Genomic DNA, 17580 nt, shown 5'->3' on the forward strand with positions numbered 1-17580 from the left:
TTTTTTTTATTTGCTACTCAGATTATCAGCATTAGATGGCTTTGATGTATTGTGCTATTGGTAGTGTTTCAAATAGTGCTCAGATCGCCAGTGAGCTGGTTCTGTGCACTTGCAAACAGGAATGTGTTAAAGGGGCCAGGAGATGTGTACGCATGGTGGGTCAGTGTTGTATCCGTTTAACTATCGCTTGGAATTGGAATGCCTGGCGATGTTATGTTCTGTCTCCATGGTGCAGCTGTTGGCCCGTCGGGATTTCTGCTAGATGACTCGATGGGACAACAGCTTCACCAGAGTGCTTCTGAGTTTGTGGGTTTACCCTTGCGCTCAAGTAAAGTCAAGAGTTCTTTATTCGGTGGTAAAAAAACACCATAAAAGCACATATATACAAACAATTAAAAATACAATTAAATCATTATCAGAACCCCGCCTGAAATTACATAGAATTTAAAAGAGGTTAGCAGAAAAAATTCATTGTAAATTCATTATAAAAATCAAGATCAGGCCCTTGCACTCAAAATTCAACAAACTTCTTTTCAACCAAACTCCTTGCTTCATATTAATGTTGTTAGAGATACAACAGCCAGATACCTATAATCAACTGTGACTGGAAGGTTTGGCTGAACTTCTAAAGCCTCGTGCCATTCAGAAGTCTGGGGGACTCACCTGGAAGTTGTTAGCAGGTACAAAGGTTCTGTTTTCCACTGTAATTTCAGTCTCTATAATATAATGTCATTGCTGGGCCATGGATTCCTCAATGATGTTATTCATGGCAGCCAAAGGCTTGATTACATTTATTTACAAGTGATTTGGCCTACCTACTTAATCCCTGGGGAGATAGTGAACATCCTGGTGTACTGGGAGCAAAGTGCAGGACACTGAACGCCACTTCCTCCAATAGCCCTCAGGACAGGAAGTGCTTGGGATAGAAATCTGTTCCCGCAATTGAGAAAATGACATTCCATCCACCTTAAATTGATTTCTTGTTCAGAGCAAGGTCTCCTCCATTTTAAGTGTCTCATGTTAATTGACTCTGTTTTGTCAATTAGAGTGTGAATACAGCGTTCTTCTTCCTCTTTGGACAAGATGGGATCACACTAGTCGATCTTGCTCTGTTCGGCTGCTGCGCTCCCTGAGAAGTTGGAAGAGTACCTTTGCACTGGTGGTCTGTCACTGCTGAGCACCTGTGCACTGGTGGTCTCTGTCACTGCTGAGCACCTGTGCACTGGTGGTCTCTGTCACTGCTGAGCACCTGTGCACTGGTGGTCTCTGTCACTGCTGGGCACCTGTGCACTGGTGGTCTCTGTCACTGCTGAGCACCTGTGCACTGGTGGTCTCTGTCATTGCAGAGCACCTATGCATGAAATATCTCACTGCTGATCACCTGTGCATGGAATATCTGTCACTGCTGAGCACCTATGCATGGGTGGTCTGTCACTGCTGAGCACCTGTGCATGGGTGATCTGTCACTGCTGAGCACCTGTGCACGGGTGATCTGTCACTGCTGAGCACCTGTGCACGGGTGATCTGTCACTGCTGAGCACCTGTGCACGGGTGATCTGTCACTAATGAGCACCTGTGCACGGGTGGTCTGTCACTAATGAGCACCTGTGCACGGGTGGTCTGCCACTAATGAGCACCTGTGCATGGGTGGTCTCTGTCACTGCTTAGCACCTGGGTATGGGTGTTCTCTGTCACTGCTGAGCACCTGTGCATTGAATAATCTTACTGCTGAGCACCTGTGCACGGGTGGTCTCTGCCACTGCTAGAACTTGTGTCTATGCTGAAGCTCTGCCTCTGCTGCACTACTGCCCAAAGAGGATCTCTGTGTCTGTGCCTGTCTCAGTGTGCCTTGCTTACTGTTGTGCCCCAGTCTACAATGTTTCCCTATCTCTTCACCTGTGTACAGTGTACAGCTGTCACTGCTGGGACAGACATGTGTCTTCAGTAAATCTGTGTCACCGCTATGATCCTCTCTACAGTGCACCTTCTCACCACTGAGCTACTGCCTACAGTCTATCATTGTAACTGCATGTGTGTACAATGTATGTCTGTCACCATAGAGCTCCTGTCTACAGTGTATCATTGTCACTGCATGTGTGTAGAATGTATGTCTGTCACCACTGAGCTCCTGCCTACAGTGTATCACAGCGATACCTAAGGGGATGATGGACGGAGTGCTTGAGGAAATCAAACACTCACCCCCAGTGAACTGATCTGGGTTTAATCCATCTTCATTCTTTAGCTCACTCCACCACCCCAGTTCAGACATGGCCATATGCAAAATCAGTCTGACCCTGTGCCTCATGGGAACAGTCCAGCCCGAACTGCCAAGCCATGTTTCCGGTCCAGGGAAGACGAGCATCCTGGGACCGGTGTCGGGTTCATAACCCTCATCAGCGAGGTTATCTTGAATCCAGTGGCAAAGTGAGCAAGGGACCCACGTCTGGGCATACCCTGCCAACTTAGGGCAAACAAAGCGATACCAAAGGGGATGATGGACGGACCGCTTGAGCAAATCAAACACTCACCCCCAGTCAACTGATCTGGGTTTAATTCATCATTATTCTTTAGCTCACTCCACCACCCCAGTTTAGACATGGCCACATGCAAATCAGTCTGACCCTGTGCCTCATGGGAACAGTCCCGCCTGAACTGCCAAGCCATGTCTTCCCTGCACCGGAAACAAGCATCCTGGGACCAGCATTTGGCAGTTCGGGCTGGACTGTTCCCATGGGCACAGGGTCAAGACTGATTGTACTGTACTGAGGTGAATGTATGACATTGTTCTGCATTCTGTCCATCAACTGTTTTTGCATTTGTCGCCCCGAGTGGGACGAGTATGCTCAGACGTTAGTCCCGTGCTCTCCATACCACTAGAATCAAGCTATCCTGGCTGATGGATGAAAGCCCGAAACTGGTCCTAGGATGCTTGTTTCCAGTCCAGGGAGGACCTGGCTTGGCAGTTCGGGCTGGACTGTTCCTATGGGGCACAGGGTCAAGAATGATTTGCAAATGGTTGGGTTCATATTGGAATGGCATGGTGAGCAAACAAACGATGGATTTAGGCCCAGATCTCTGTACTGGGGTGAATGTATGACATTGTTCTGCATTCTGTCCAACTGTTTTTGCAGTGTATCACTGTCACTGCACATAGATGCAATGTATCTGTTTTACCACTGAGCACCGGTCTATGGTGCACCTCGTCCACTGTTGGGAGTGAGGCGTCTCCTGTGTGTCTGTCACTGCTGAGCTCCAGTCTACAAGGTATCACTGCGGTTGCGCCTGCTTATAATGTATCTTAGTAGTGAGCTCCTCCCTGCAGTGAATCTCTGCCACTGCACCTCTGTACAGTGTATCTGCCGCTGGTGAGCTCCTTCAGCAGTGTATTTCAGTCACTGCCAGACATGTGTTTACAGTGAATCTGTTATGTCTGCGCTCCTAACTACGCCCAATCTCTGTCACTTCTGAGGTTACAGTCTGCAGAGCATCTCTGTTTCTACTTGGACATTTGCCTACAGTGAATCACTGGCTCTGCTGAGCTCCTGTCTACCGTGCACCTGTCGTTGATGTGCTCCAGCCTACAGTGTATCTCGGTCACTGCACTTGTTTCCAATGAATCTGTCACTTTTGTGCTTCATTTCTCAGTGCACTTTTGTTACTACTGATGCACCTGTGCACAGTGCATCACTTTCAGTGCTCCAGCCTACAGAGTATAGCTGCCACTGGTGCAGACAGCCCACGGCATATGGCTGTCACTGCACCTGTGTACAGTGTAGATCCATCACTGCGGGGGACTGTCTACAACGGATTCTGTCACTGGAACTCCTGCCTAGAGTGAATCTCTTTAACTGTTTCTATTCTGCCACTTGATGCACTGCACCGTGTTCAAGCAGTGCAGCACGTTGCCAATCACTGAAATGAGTGCTGTGTAATAAAAGGATAAATGTGTTACCAGTGTGAAGTATCACAGTAGTTAAGTGACATTGCCTTCTGCGATCAGTTCTCAAAGCTAAGTGTGCTGCAAGCTGCTCCTTCAACCTGTTCAATGCACTGAGGATGATAGGAGTGAGAGGAGGAAAGCAGAGTGCTGTGTGTGCTTGAGCTTGCTGTGCCTCCAGCACCGCCTTCGCCCAATCAGGTTAGTCTGAAGTTTATTTGGAGTTTTCCATGACTAAGGGGTGGTTTACAGCTGGTGGGAAAGCAGGAAACACACCTCCCCAGCTAAAACCGAAGTATATATATATATATATATATTACCTACTGGCGGTCGCCAGTAGGTAGTTATAGTTAGGACCTAGTTTCCATAGGAAATCCGCAACATTCTATTGGAAATAACTTTGGCGCCGGTGGACGAATCTTCGCGAATTTCTCAAAGAAGATGGCCCGCTCCGCTCTGCTCCTTCCCTGAAAGTTTGGGAAGATTCGTCAAGTGGGGGCTGAGATAAAAGGGGGGTCCCAAAACGTGTTTTCCCCATGTTAATTTCCATAGGGCAGTTGGACTCACTTTTAGCCAGAACGGCTGAATGGATTTCCACCAAACTTGGCAAAATTGTAGGGACTGGTAGCCCGATGTGCCTTTGCTATGTCTCAAGATATGTGCTCCAGTGGATTTTGAGTAATATAGGTTAAAAAAATATATATATATCTATACGCGCGCCCCGGTACGAGCACCGGGGAGCGCACCCGGCGCGTAACGCGAGTACGCGAGCGGAAAGCTGATTGGCTCTCGGGTGTCTGTCAACATTCCAAACAGTCCAGAGCGGCTGCCATCTTGTGTGTCGGTAGGATCGAGACACAAGAGGTGGCAAAAACAAAGGGGGAAATGACCATAAGGGGGCAGAGTAGACTCCCCCTGACCCCCTAGGTTTGATGTGGGGGCCATAAAAGGGTCCCACGGACAAAAAAAAAAGTACTTTTTTTTTTATTTTCGCGGGGGGAGCGCCCGGTACGCGCACCGGGTAGCGTACCGGGGAGCGTACCAAGGGGAAAACCCAGTGAAACAGTAAAATAATAATTTAAAGTATTTAGAGGTAGGGTAGCTCTGCATAGAGTTGCTGTGTTGTGTGGGTGATGTAAGTACCAACATGTAGGTACCAATGCAGAGTTTTAAATTCAATGTAGACTGTCTCCTCTGTAGATAATTTGTATGTTGTTACAGAAGTTATTGTGGTATATGGAATCCATACCATAGTCTGTCAGGAAAGCAGAAACAACATGGAGGCAGGAGATGAAAAAGAGAAGTCAAATACACATTGGAGATAATATAGTGGGAGAAAGGAAGTAACTAAGAGCAAAATTACTATGTAACATAAAAAAGTTGCACAGTATACTATAAGTCTCACTTTATATTATATTCATTTTGGTACTATATCATGAATTACATATAAAAAAGAATAATGTCTCGAACAATTTTAAATTATTAAATAAACATTTATTGCTGTGATTTTTCAAAATTTAAAAGAACTTCCAACATTATATTGTCAGGAATGCCCTCATTTGGATTCCATGATTCCATTTCTTCCAGACAATTAACTAACTCTTCGTTCAGAGACTGATCCAAAAAGTCTAAATCATAAATCTCTTCCTCTGGGTTGTTCTTCAGATCAATTTCGAATGAAATATTAAAATTCTTTTGTTCTCCTTCCATTATTTTGCTGTAAATTGCATAAAAAATAAATATATCAGTAGAGATAGGGCACTGTTAGATTTAAGTTCAGACAGGTACTTCTGAGTTTTTAACAGTGAAGTTATCTTTGGGCAGTGTATGGTATCAGGCAGGAAGTATAAATATAAAAAAATGCATGTGATGAAGCCTAAGTAAATTCATAATTATACCAGAGAAGCCTGACTTAATCCATAAATATAATAGAGAAGCGTATCTCAATCTACACCTATAACAGAGGGACAGTAAATAACTATCAGCAAACGTTTTTAATAATTTACTTAAAGTGCTCCTTACAAATTAATAACTTACTTTTGAGAGAGGTGAAGAAGAAAAAATGTGAAAATCCTTTCAAGATGTTCTTCAGGTAGTTGTAGTCAAAATGGCTGTGTTTCCCTCTTTTTTCATTTATATTCATATACATAACCAATCAAATGTCAGGAAATAATAGTAGAAAATGAAAGTAACATTTTAATTGGTTGTAAATTCTAACACTTCAGATGTGTTTTTGTCATGTAATTTACCTCAGGATATTTAGACAGGGCTACAACCAAAAGGATCAATGGAATTCCTTCAAATTTGGGAAAATGGTAGGGACCGGCATGTAGTATGGCCTATTCTATATTTGGTGAACATCTCTACAGAGGTTTTTATGTAAATTAACTTTAAAAAAAAATTGGGAGCGCTTACCGGTGAGCGCCCTGGTACGCGTACCGGTAAGCGCAACGGGAGTCCTCCATTTTGTGTTTCGGAAGAATTGAGACACAAGATGGAGGACAAACAACGTTGGGAATGGGTAAAAGGGGGTACGGTAGACACTCCCTGACCCCCTAGGTTTTCTGAGGGGGGTCTTAGGAGGCCCATATAGGCCCAAAAATGTTTTTACATTTTCGCGGGGGGAGCGACCGGTACGCGTACCGGGGAGCGTACCGGGGAGCGTACTTTGGTGAAAAATAGTGAAAAAAGTTAGAAAAAGATAATCATTTGGAGTGATCAGAGGTAAGGTAGCCCTGAAAAGAGCTTTTGGGTTTTGTGGCTGGTTTAGGTACCTACAAGTAGGTACCAATGCACAGTCTTAAATTCAGGAGGAATATTCTATTCCCCTCATCTGAGAAGTGCACCCCATCTCCTCTGTAGATATCTTGCATGTTGTAACGCAAGTTGTTGTTGTATATTGAACCCATTCCATAGTCTCTCATGTAAGCAGAAACAGATTTATTCACATGTTTCCGTGCTTTCTCAAATTGTGGACAAAATTGGTTGGACCACTTCCATTTCTGTCTTTGGCATATATTGGAATATACCAAGGCAGTTTGTGGAAAAAGTGTCATCAATTGCCCAAAGGTGTCCTTTAAAAGCATCTCCAGACCTACCCCAGTCAAAGTGCCTAGGTCATTTCCACCACAGTGCAAAATTATGAGGTCAGGTGTGGCAGATGGTAAAAGGTTTTCACCAATGGTATCAATTGATGACATCTCAATCCTCTTTGGCCAATCCACTTGATGTGCACATTTGGTAAATCAAGGTTGTGAAAATTTCTCATAGCTACATTCACTGGGCTCAAAGGTATGCAGCTATGTCCAGTAATCCAGACAGAGTACATGGTGAGAGGAGGTTCTGGTGCAGTCAGATGAAGTGTAGGAATGAAATGGCAGTTGGAACAGTAGGAGTTTGCAAAAAAAAATGTGGAGTTTCAGTGCTCTTGAATCAGAAGCAATGATTGGTGGATTCAGATAGTTAAAAACTGAAAGTTAGGGTGCATGGTTCTGTTCTGTGAAAGAAGTAATTTGAATGGTTAAGAAAAAGTCATTTAAAGAAAGATTGCACCTGATAAGCTGGTGTATTGAGAGGTCAAACATCCTTGCTGAGTTCATTTGCAACATTGTAGAATAAACTTTTAACCCTGGGAGCTCAGTGTGGAGGGAGTTGCTATGGTAACAGGTAGAAAGGCTGAGGGGGGGGAAGGGTGTTGGTTTAAAAATAGAGAGGGAAGAGTTTTAATTGGTTAACATGAGGGATATGTGTGTAGAATTAGAGGTTTTCTGTGCCATTCATGGTTGCAGTGCCTGGAGTGCATACCTTTTGCTCTGCTAAAGAAATATTGGTGTGTGTATCTGACACTGTTCTAAATCTCCCAAAGCATTTGTAAAGGTGAGTTATGATTCATTGAATATAGATAGAGAGTTCAGATTAGGAAGCACATTGAGCTTCTTTGCTGTTGGTTTGTGTGATGCTTTTTGAAAATGCATGGTATCAATGTTTGCAAGAGAGAGGAAATGTATTTTGTAAAATAGTGATTTTTCAGTACTGAAATGGAATGCTTGTACATAGGACCTGTGTTCTGTTTCTAAAATGTTATTCAAAAAACGATTTTGGGGCAAATGAATGGCTTTTACATTTTTGAGAAGGAATAAATAGTGTGTGCATGATTACATAAAAATATTTGAACCTTTCACAATTATGTCACCTGTGTTACCTCAGATTAGGAAGCAGACTGAGCTTTTTTGCTGTTGGTTTGTGTAATTTTTTTGGTAATGCTTGGTAGGAATGTTTGCAATAGAGAGGACATTTATTTTGTAAAATAGTGAGTTTTCAGAACTGAAATGGAATGCTTGTACATAGGACCTGTGCTCTGTTTGTAAAATGTTATTCAAAAAACGATTTTAGGGCAAATTAATGGCTTTTACATTTTTGAGAAGGAATAAATAGTGTGTGCATGATTACATAAAAATATTTGAACCTTTCACAATCATGTCACCTGTGTTACCTCAGATTAGGAAGCAGACTGAGCTTCTTTGCTGTTGGCTTGTGTCATTTTTTTGGTAATGCTTGGTAGGAATGTTTGCAAGAGAGAGGAAATGTATTTTGTAAAATAGTGAGTTTTTCAGTACTGAAATGGAATGCTTGTACATAGGACCTGTGCTCTGTTTCTAAAATGTTATTCAAAAAACGATTTTGGGGCAAATCAATGGCTTTTACATTTTTTAGAAGGAATAAATAGAGTGTGCATGATTACATAAAAATATTTGAACCTTTCACAATCATGTCACCTGTGTTACCTCAGATTAGGAAGCAGACTGAGCTTCTTTGCTGTTGGTTTGTGTCATTTTTTTGGTAATGCTTGGTAGGAATGTTTGCAAGAGAGAGGAAATGTATTTTGTAAAATAGTGAGTTTTTCAGGGCTGAAATGGAATGCTTGTACATAGGACCTGTGTTCTGTTTCTAAAATGTTATTCAAAAAACGATTTTGGGGCAAATTAATGGCTTTTACATTTTTGAGAAGGAATAAATAGTGTGTGCATGATTACATAAAAATATTTGAACCTTTCACAATCATGTCACCTCTGTTACCTCAGATTAGGAAGCAGACTGAGCTTTTTTGCTGTTGGTTTGTGTCATTTTTTTGGTAATGCTTGGTAGGAATGTTTGCAATAGAGAGGAAATGTATTTTGTAAAATAGTGAGTTTTTCAGTACTGAAATGGAATGCTTGTACATAGGACCTGTGTTCTGTTTCTAAAATGTTATTAAAAAAAACGATTTTGGGGCAAATTAATTGCTTTTACATTTTTGAGAAGGAATAAATAGTGTGTGCATGATTACATAAAAATATTTGAACCTTCCACAATCATGTCACCTCTGTTACCTCAGATTAGGAAGCAGACTGAGCTTTTTTGCTGTTGGTTTGTGTCATTTATTTGGTAATGCTTGGTAGGAATGTTTGCAATAGAGAGGACATTTATTTTGTAAAATAGTGCGTTTTTCAGTACTGAAATGGAATGCTTGTACATAGGACCTGTGTTCTGTTTCTAAAATGTTATTCAAAAAACGATTTTGGGGCAAATTAATGGCTTTTACATTTTTTAGAAGGAATAAATAGTGTGTGCATGATTACATAAAAATATTTGAACCTTTCACAATCATGTTGTCTTACCTCAGATTAGGAAGGACACTGAGCTTCTTTGCTCTTGGGTTGTGCCATTGTTTTTGTAATGCTTGGTAGGAATGTTTGCAAGAGAGAGGAAATGTATGTTACCTGTGTTTTCTCAAATTAGGAAGTGGATTGTGCAGATAAGGTGAGGCATGTCCAGGGGCGCAAAGGAGTTGAGGCCTGTGTCCATGAGTGCAATGGAGAGGACTTACCTCCTCTGACCCTTAGATAAGCATTATCTAATCTGTGCCCCTTGGACTGGCCTCAATACATTTAGTATAATTGATGGTAACAGTGTGCAGATGAGATGAGGCGTTTCCAGGGGTGTAGATGAACTGAGGCCTGTCTAATGGTGCAGATGAGTTGAGGTCTATTCAGGGTTGCAGATGAGGTGAGGATTGTCCAGGGGTGCATAGGAGGTGATGCCTGTGTTGAAGAGTGTAGTGGAAGAGTTCTGTCCATGGGTGGAAATGAGGTGAGGGCTGTGTCTAAGAGTGCAGTGGGGATAGGCTTCATGAAGTCCAATCCAGTGCACTCTTAGACACCGGTCTCACCACCTATGCTCCCCAGGACAGGCCTTACCTCATGTGTACAATCTGCTTACTAATCTGAGGAAACACAGGTGATATGATTGTGAAATGTGCAAATATATATTTTTAATCATGCAGATACTATGTAATCATTGTCAATAATGTAAAGCAATTCATGTGTCCGAAATATTTTTTTAGAATAACATTTAAAAAACAGAGATAAGGTCATATGTATAAGCATTATAGTGTTTATATCGTTTGCTTATTTTCATTGCTTTGTTGTTTGGTAATAGTGGTCTATAATGAGTTTTTTTTTTTATTTGTTTACCACAGATTGAATTCAAGATTTCAATAGTAAGGAAATATGCCCTCAAGGCAGAGGAGACGGAAAGATGCTAAGCGGAAAAAATCAAAAACAGCAACGGAATTAAAGCAGTCTCCTACAACAAATACTTCAAAAAACGCGAGAAACGCTCCTGGTAAGACAACTAAGTCTTTTTTTCGGAACATATGTAGATCCAAAAAAAATGAGAATATACATGTGAATGTACAGAAGGAGAGAGCAAATTTGAAGAGGAAGGAGAGATCCCCAAAAAATGTTACTAATGCAGCAGGAGACAATATTATGTATAGGAATAGAAGGCAAAATCAATTTAGGGACATTCGTAAACGTATGTTTCGCAATAGGGTGGTTTAAAATTTGTTAAAAAATATTAAAAAAGGTAAACAGAGAGCTGCTTTTTATAAGAAAAAGAAAAGTGTAGAGAAGAATGTTGATCAGGCTTTTGAAGTTAAGAAAAAATTATTTATTTTAGTAATCAATAGAATTAGGACACTTAACAAGACAATTGATGTTTTCAAATCAAAGAGTAGATGCAAAAGAGTAATTAATCGGACTAATTTTTGTAAAGTTTTTTCTGGAGAATGGATGCATAGCTCAAGTTGTGAGCCATTTTTTAATGAGGAGAGTTACTTCCAGGAGAATGATTTGGGGCATGCAGTTGACACCAGTGGTCGAGCATATGAGGTGAAAGACGGATGTCCGATTGAAAAAGAGAAACTTGTGCCTAGAGAAGCAGAAGAGGTGTTAGCTGATGAAGTTTTAGGGAGACGTACTAAGGGTCCAGTGTACACTTGGAAGTGTAGTGGTATTTGTAGTGTGCGACAGGATTCAATTGATGTGCTTCGTAATTTCTTACGTACATATAGTAAGAAAACTCTAAAACAGAAAATGAAGATGTTGCAAGACTTAGATCCTTGCAGAGTGAGAGAAAACACAGGTTTGCAAGGGCATTCACTGGCTTGTCTTTCTAGAAAAGTCTGTCAGATTGTTTTTCATCATTTTAGGATGTTAGCAGTGCATCATAACACAATGAGGAAATTAGTGAGAAGGTTGTATTATGCAAAAAGTCCAGCACTTAAGCTTAAACAATTAAACAGTGCTCTTTTGCATGGAACTGAATTAGATGTGAAGAAGATTTGTGAAGAAATTGAGATTTGTTATTTTTGTGAAAAAGAGGACAGTGTAGAAATTGACACAGTAATACAAGGTAATGTGGAAGACAATGTACAGATATCAAGTACAGAAACGTTTGCCCAGGAAATTACCAGGTTTAAGGTGAAATCAAGTGAAAGGCCTAATTTTACTTGTGTGTGTTGTCGACGAACTCATTATAAGCATCAAACTAGATTCGTTGATTTATAGGTAAAAAGTGAAAAGATAAATAATTATGAGTGGAAGGATTTTGCAACTTATTTGTGGGTGGAGAATTCTTTTGATTTGAGTTCTGATCAGCATATTTGTAAATATTGAATTGATGGATTTAAATACATATGAGTCTATTTTGATTCAATGTGTCCATCCTTTTCAGGTAATTGTTCGCATGGAGCCTAAGATAGGGAAATTGCCTCCTTCAGATTTACAGAGAGGATTAAAGGGAAGAGTTGTTTATTTGCCTCTAGATTTCAAGAAAAATATTGATACAATTGGTGTGAAGAAAGTGGAAGAGGAACCTCTGGTTATTCTAGTTAATGGGGTTCCGACAAAGAGTAAGAAAATCTGGCAAGATTTAGTGGATGTTAGGAAAGTCAAAAAGGCAACGTTGTATTTGGTCAAAAACAATGAGTACTACAAACATGTATGTGTTGGAGCAGAGGAAACAGCTGCAGATGAAGACAGTGATTGTTCAGCTGGCCAAATTGAAAAAGTTGATGTGTGTACAAGTGAAGAAATATATGAACATTATACTGTTCATCCTTTGCATTCCAAAGAAGTAATGGGGAATGCAATTGACTTGTTTCAAATGAAATCAGCAAAGGGAAGTCCCATTAGTGTATAGGAAGAAAGTTTGGAAGCTCGTTGTTTTCCACAGCTATTTCCAACAGGTCGAGGTGGACGATATGATGATCGACCACTTCAAATTCCAGCATCTGAATACCGGACTTTAAGATTATATGCTGAAGATCCAAGGTTTCGTCAATGCATCCCATATTTGTTTCATCTACTGTATGAAAGTGACTTGTCTGGGCTTTCTTATACAGTAAACCATATACTGAAAAGTGGAGCACATCTGCAAAATGTTTCGGCGAGGGACTTTATGGAGAAAGTCAATCTGCAAGACAATATTTTAGAATCTCATCTAATCAATCTCATGGCATGTCAGCGTGGTACAAACGAGTATTGGTACCGTCGTCATGGGGAATTGAAATGTATGCTAAGAAACTTAGGAACTCCTACATGGTTCCTCACTCTTAGCTGTGCCGAGTATGCATGGGACGACTTCAATTTATACGTGAGGCAAATGCAAATATACGAAATATAGAATTCAAAACACCTGGAGAACTGTGTTCTTTGGATTCAGTGAATGTATGCAGATATTTTAATCATAGATTTGAAGCTATGATGTCTTTCATTACCAACATAAAAAATCCTCCCCTTGGAGAGGTTTTGGATTTCTTTTGGAGAAAGGAGTACCAAGCGAGAGGTGCTCCTCACATACATATGTTGTTGTGGATTATAGATGCACCCAAATTTGGAACAGATTCAGATGAGACAGTGATGAGCTTCATTGAAGAGTATTCAACATGTGCTGTTCCGAAAACTACTGAAGAAAACAGTTTAAGGCAACAAGTTTTACGCTTTCAATCCCATCGTTGTGGAAAGTACTGTCGTCGAAAATTCAGAAACAAGGACAAGTTCTACACAAAATGTCGTTTCGGTTTTCCACGAGCAGTGATTTCTAAAGGAAGAGTAAATAATTTGATGTCTTCTCTGCGACATACTGTGACGAGGAAATCACCCAAAAATACATACAATTTTAAAAGAAACGAAGAGTCCAAGTACATCAACGACTACAACCCAGTGATTTTGTCCATGTGGAATGCTAACATGGATATTCAATTTGTTGCTGACAACTCTATTGCTGTGGCTCGATATGTGACGTCTTACATCACATAAAAAGAAAAGACAGAACTGAAGGAAATGTGGGAGGACATTTCACATGAAAAGAGTCTAAGCAAGAAATTATACAGTTACAGTCTAAAGATGTTGTCACATCAAGAAATTGGAGCATATGAATGTTCTGATCGATTGTCATCAGCAAGTCTATATGCCAAATCTAGAACCATCATTTGGGTGAGTCTAGGTCTTGCTGCAACACGAAACCGAGTTTTGAAATCTGTACAAGAAATAGAGTATTTGGCGGAGAAAGAACCAGAAAGTACAGATTTTTGAAGACAAACATGTTGGATACATACTATCCAAATAGAAGTCCTTATCTTGAGAACGCTTGTCTCTATGAAGTTCTGCAAAGATATATTTATAAGAGGAACATCAGAGAAGATATCAATAATGGAATATATGCTGTCATTGGATGTGAAGGATGTCTAGTGAAACAGAGAAAAGGTCATTTGGTTAATCATCGAAAATTGAGTTGCGAAAATTCAGACAAAAGAGAATTTTACTATTTGGCTCTTTTGCAACTCTTTAAACCATGGCGTACAGAAGAGGAACTACTTGGAGATTTTCTCTGTTACAAAGACTCTTTTAATGCAACGAAGGATACCATAGAATGTCCTGTCTTTCCAAATTATCTGCAAATGTTGAACGAAGGAATGGAGCAAGAAGCAACAATTGCTGCAGAGATTGCGAGAGACAGTTCTCAAGACAGTCAGAGTTCTGCTTCATTGAGTCAGGATCCACTAGGAGGACCAATTATCCAAAATGAAGCTGCCACTGCCATGGATGAGGTGGAAAGAGCTATGGAGCAAGCTCAAGAGGATGTAATTAACTTAGAAGATTTGGTGAAACAATTAAACCGTGAGCAGAAACAGATATATGACGAAGTCACAGAACAGGTTGAACATGGATTCAGTCATGAGAAGAAAGAGTGCTCATGTACATCATTTAAGCCTGTCCAACTGTATGTGAGTGGAGAAGCGGGAACTGGAAAAAGTTTTCTGATTAAAGCAATTGCAACTTATCTGCAGAAAAGGACTGAATCACCACTGTCTTGTGTTGTTACCGCTCCAACTGGGCTGGCAGCACATAACATTAAAGGGATTACTTTACATCGTTTACTGATGCTACCAGTTGAGCATGATAATAAATTGCAATACCACAAGCTATCTGGAAATGCTTGTTCTGAAGTTTCGAGAATCCTGAAGAACATGAAACTTCTTATCATTGATGAAGTAAGCATGGTCTCAAATCTAATGCTTGCTTTTGTGCATTTGAGAATGCAAGAAATTCTTAGAACAGAATATGATGTCTTATTCGGAGGAAAACACATTATTGTTTTTGTAGATCTACTGCAGTTGACTCCAGTGAAAGGACAACCTGTGTTTTAAATGCTCACGCATGAAGATACCAGGAAGTGCCTAGGAAGCATTGGAAATGTTAATATATGGTTAAACTTCAAATATGCAGAACTGCTTCAAAATATGCGACAGGCAAAGGATGAAGATTATAAAAATATTCTACAAGATGTAAGAATCGGAAAACTAAGTGAGCATGGGAAGGAAGCTTTACATGCACGATTAATTTCAAACTTGTATCCAGATGAAAATATTCTTCCAGAGAATATTTTTAAGAAAATTACTGAGAACAAATCTGGGATATGTTTGATGCCAACTGTGAAAGAATGTTCCATCGTCAACAACAAAATGTTAAAGTTAGAAAATGAAGAGATTGTGAAACTGGAAGCTATAGATAAAATAGAGCATATGGGAGCAACAATTATTTTGTCTGAAAATTTTAAATCAAAATTGGATTCATTAGAGAAGAGTATATCTAAAACTGCTGGTTTTGAAAAGACTCTGAATGTGTGTTTAAATTGTTGTATCATTTTGAGAAGGAATTTAAATGTTGAAAGAGGTCTGGTAAATGGAGCAATGGGTCATGTTGTTGATTTTGTGAATTACAGAAATAGAGATGGAATTGAAATTTAAAAAATTAAATTTGATGGCATTGACGAAATACAACAAATTTGTCGTTGTTCAGCTAGATTTTTGTTTGCTTGTGAAAGACTTATATGTTCGCCGAAAACAGTTTCCTATTTGTCTGGCATATGTGGTGACAATTCATAAATCTCAAGGTTTAAGTGTAGATAGTGCTCTGGTGAACATTGGAACTTCTGTGTTTAAAGAAGGTATGGCATATGTGGCATTATCACGAGTCAGAACTTTATCAGGATTGTACTTGGTTGAGTGTGATGAGACAAAGATTTGTGCAGATCTAGATTGTGTTAAAGAATACAATAGGTTAAGAAGAGAGTATGCTCCACATTTGCCTCAATATCCTCTGTTTGAAAAACGTGTGGTAGGCCGAAAAAGAAGAAATGAGAATAATTGCAGTGAGGTACTAGCAAAAAGACAAAAAGTAGATGAAACTGTAATTGTAAGCAGAAAGAAAAAGGATTCTGTTGAAGATGTTGTTGAATTTCAATTTGAAAACAGTTCTGGTGTCAACTGCTATGCTAATGTAGTGGTTAATTTTTTTTTCTTCAAAATCTACAAGAACAGATTGTTGAAAATCGAGATCAAACATTCTGGTGTTTATTGAATTCTGTGTTTGAGAAATGTAACAGTGATAGAGCAAAAATAGAAAGTGTTTCAGAAATTCGAAGTCTTTTAGACATATGTTCTGGTCAAAATCAATTTTCACAGAATATTCAGCAGGATTGTCAGGAATTTTTAATGTATATGTTTGATGTATTGGAAGATGAAGGAGTAGATATAAAAAATCTTTTTAACCTTTCTTATCAATGGCAGCATGACTGCGACAACTGTAGTTTATCAAGTAGTACTGTAGTTTATCAAGTAGAATAGACACTGAAAGATTTATATATTTGACTTTACCAGACTGCAAATCAGTGTCTTTTAATAATCTAGTTAAAGCAGCTGATCACAATATGATATGTTCCCAATGTAAGTCTGCAATGCTGTCCACATTATTTATACAAAATTATGGTCAGTAAGTCATTTTAATGTTCCAACAATGTAGACCTGATGGAACTAAATTGACAACTTCTATTAAAAATGTTGTGGCTTCTCAGATATCAATTTCAGGAAGAACTTTTGCAACTGTAGCTATTATTTATCATGACGGTCCTTCAACAACATCAGGGCATTATACAATTTATTTAAAATGTCGAAAAGGTTGGACTAACTGTAATGATACTCATTGACTTTCAAACAAAATTTAAGTAAAGGTAATTGGCCTATGAAGATGGGAGCAGTTAATAAAAGTTAGTTTACTGTTTAAAATTATATTCTGAGTAAAAGTGATCAAGATAATATAAAAAATTGAGTTGTCATATAGGTACTGTAAGTGGATCTCATAGTAAGTGATATCAGTATCATACAAAATGATGAACATGAGTGAGTCAGAGATAGAATTATGATTATTTAAATATTGTGAAAATGCTGTATGAGCCTTTCTTTCAGAACGTCGGGAAAACGGTAATTTCAGAGTTTCTTTTAAGTAATTTGAAAATATACTCATACATCTGACACTATTTGGCCTTAAGGAAAAGTGAAGGAATGAGCAAAGAGTTATTACTGAAAAAAAGGAGTATATGAAAATAATGAAAATATTTCAGATGTTCTTGGAGCTTTTCTTCTAGAAAGTCGATGAAATTGATTTTTTAGTGAACAGCAGAGTACTTTCCAACGAAAAGCACCTTTATGATATACTATTTGGCCTAAAGGAAAAGTAAGTGAATGAAAGATTAGTGTACATTTGTGATTTTTAAGTGTATAAGGTTTTTTTTAAAACACAATCTTTTAGATTGTGTTTTTTCCCCCGCTGTCATATGATGAGTAATTTGAACTCACTGTTTTAAGTGAAATTCAATATATTCTGAGAACAGCACATATAAACTATGTAACATGTTGTACAAGTTATTCTATAGTTTGTATTGTGTAATTTAAATTGTATTCCCATTGTCTCACACTCAGT

General features: G+C 39.3%; 1 protein-coding gene across 1 annotated transcript in view; it reads left to right on the top strand.

Annotated features, from left to right (window-relative positions):
* Window positions 1-17580, top strand: part of LOC144823916 (coagulation factor XI-like) — a 232273-nt gene that overhangs the window by 181807 nt on the left and 32886 nt on the right. The gene's annotated exons all lie outside the window — the stretch shown is intronic.

The sequence above is a fragment of the Lissotriton helveticus genome, chromosome 1_1, assembly GCF_964261635.1.
Source record: "Lissotriton helveticus chromosome 1_1, aLisHel1.1, whole genome shotgun sequence".
In the NCBI taxonomy this organism is placed as follows: domain Eukaryota; kingdom Metazoa; phylum Chordata; class Amphibia; order Caudata; family Salamandridae; genus Lissotriton; species Lissotriton helveticus.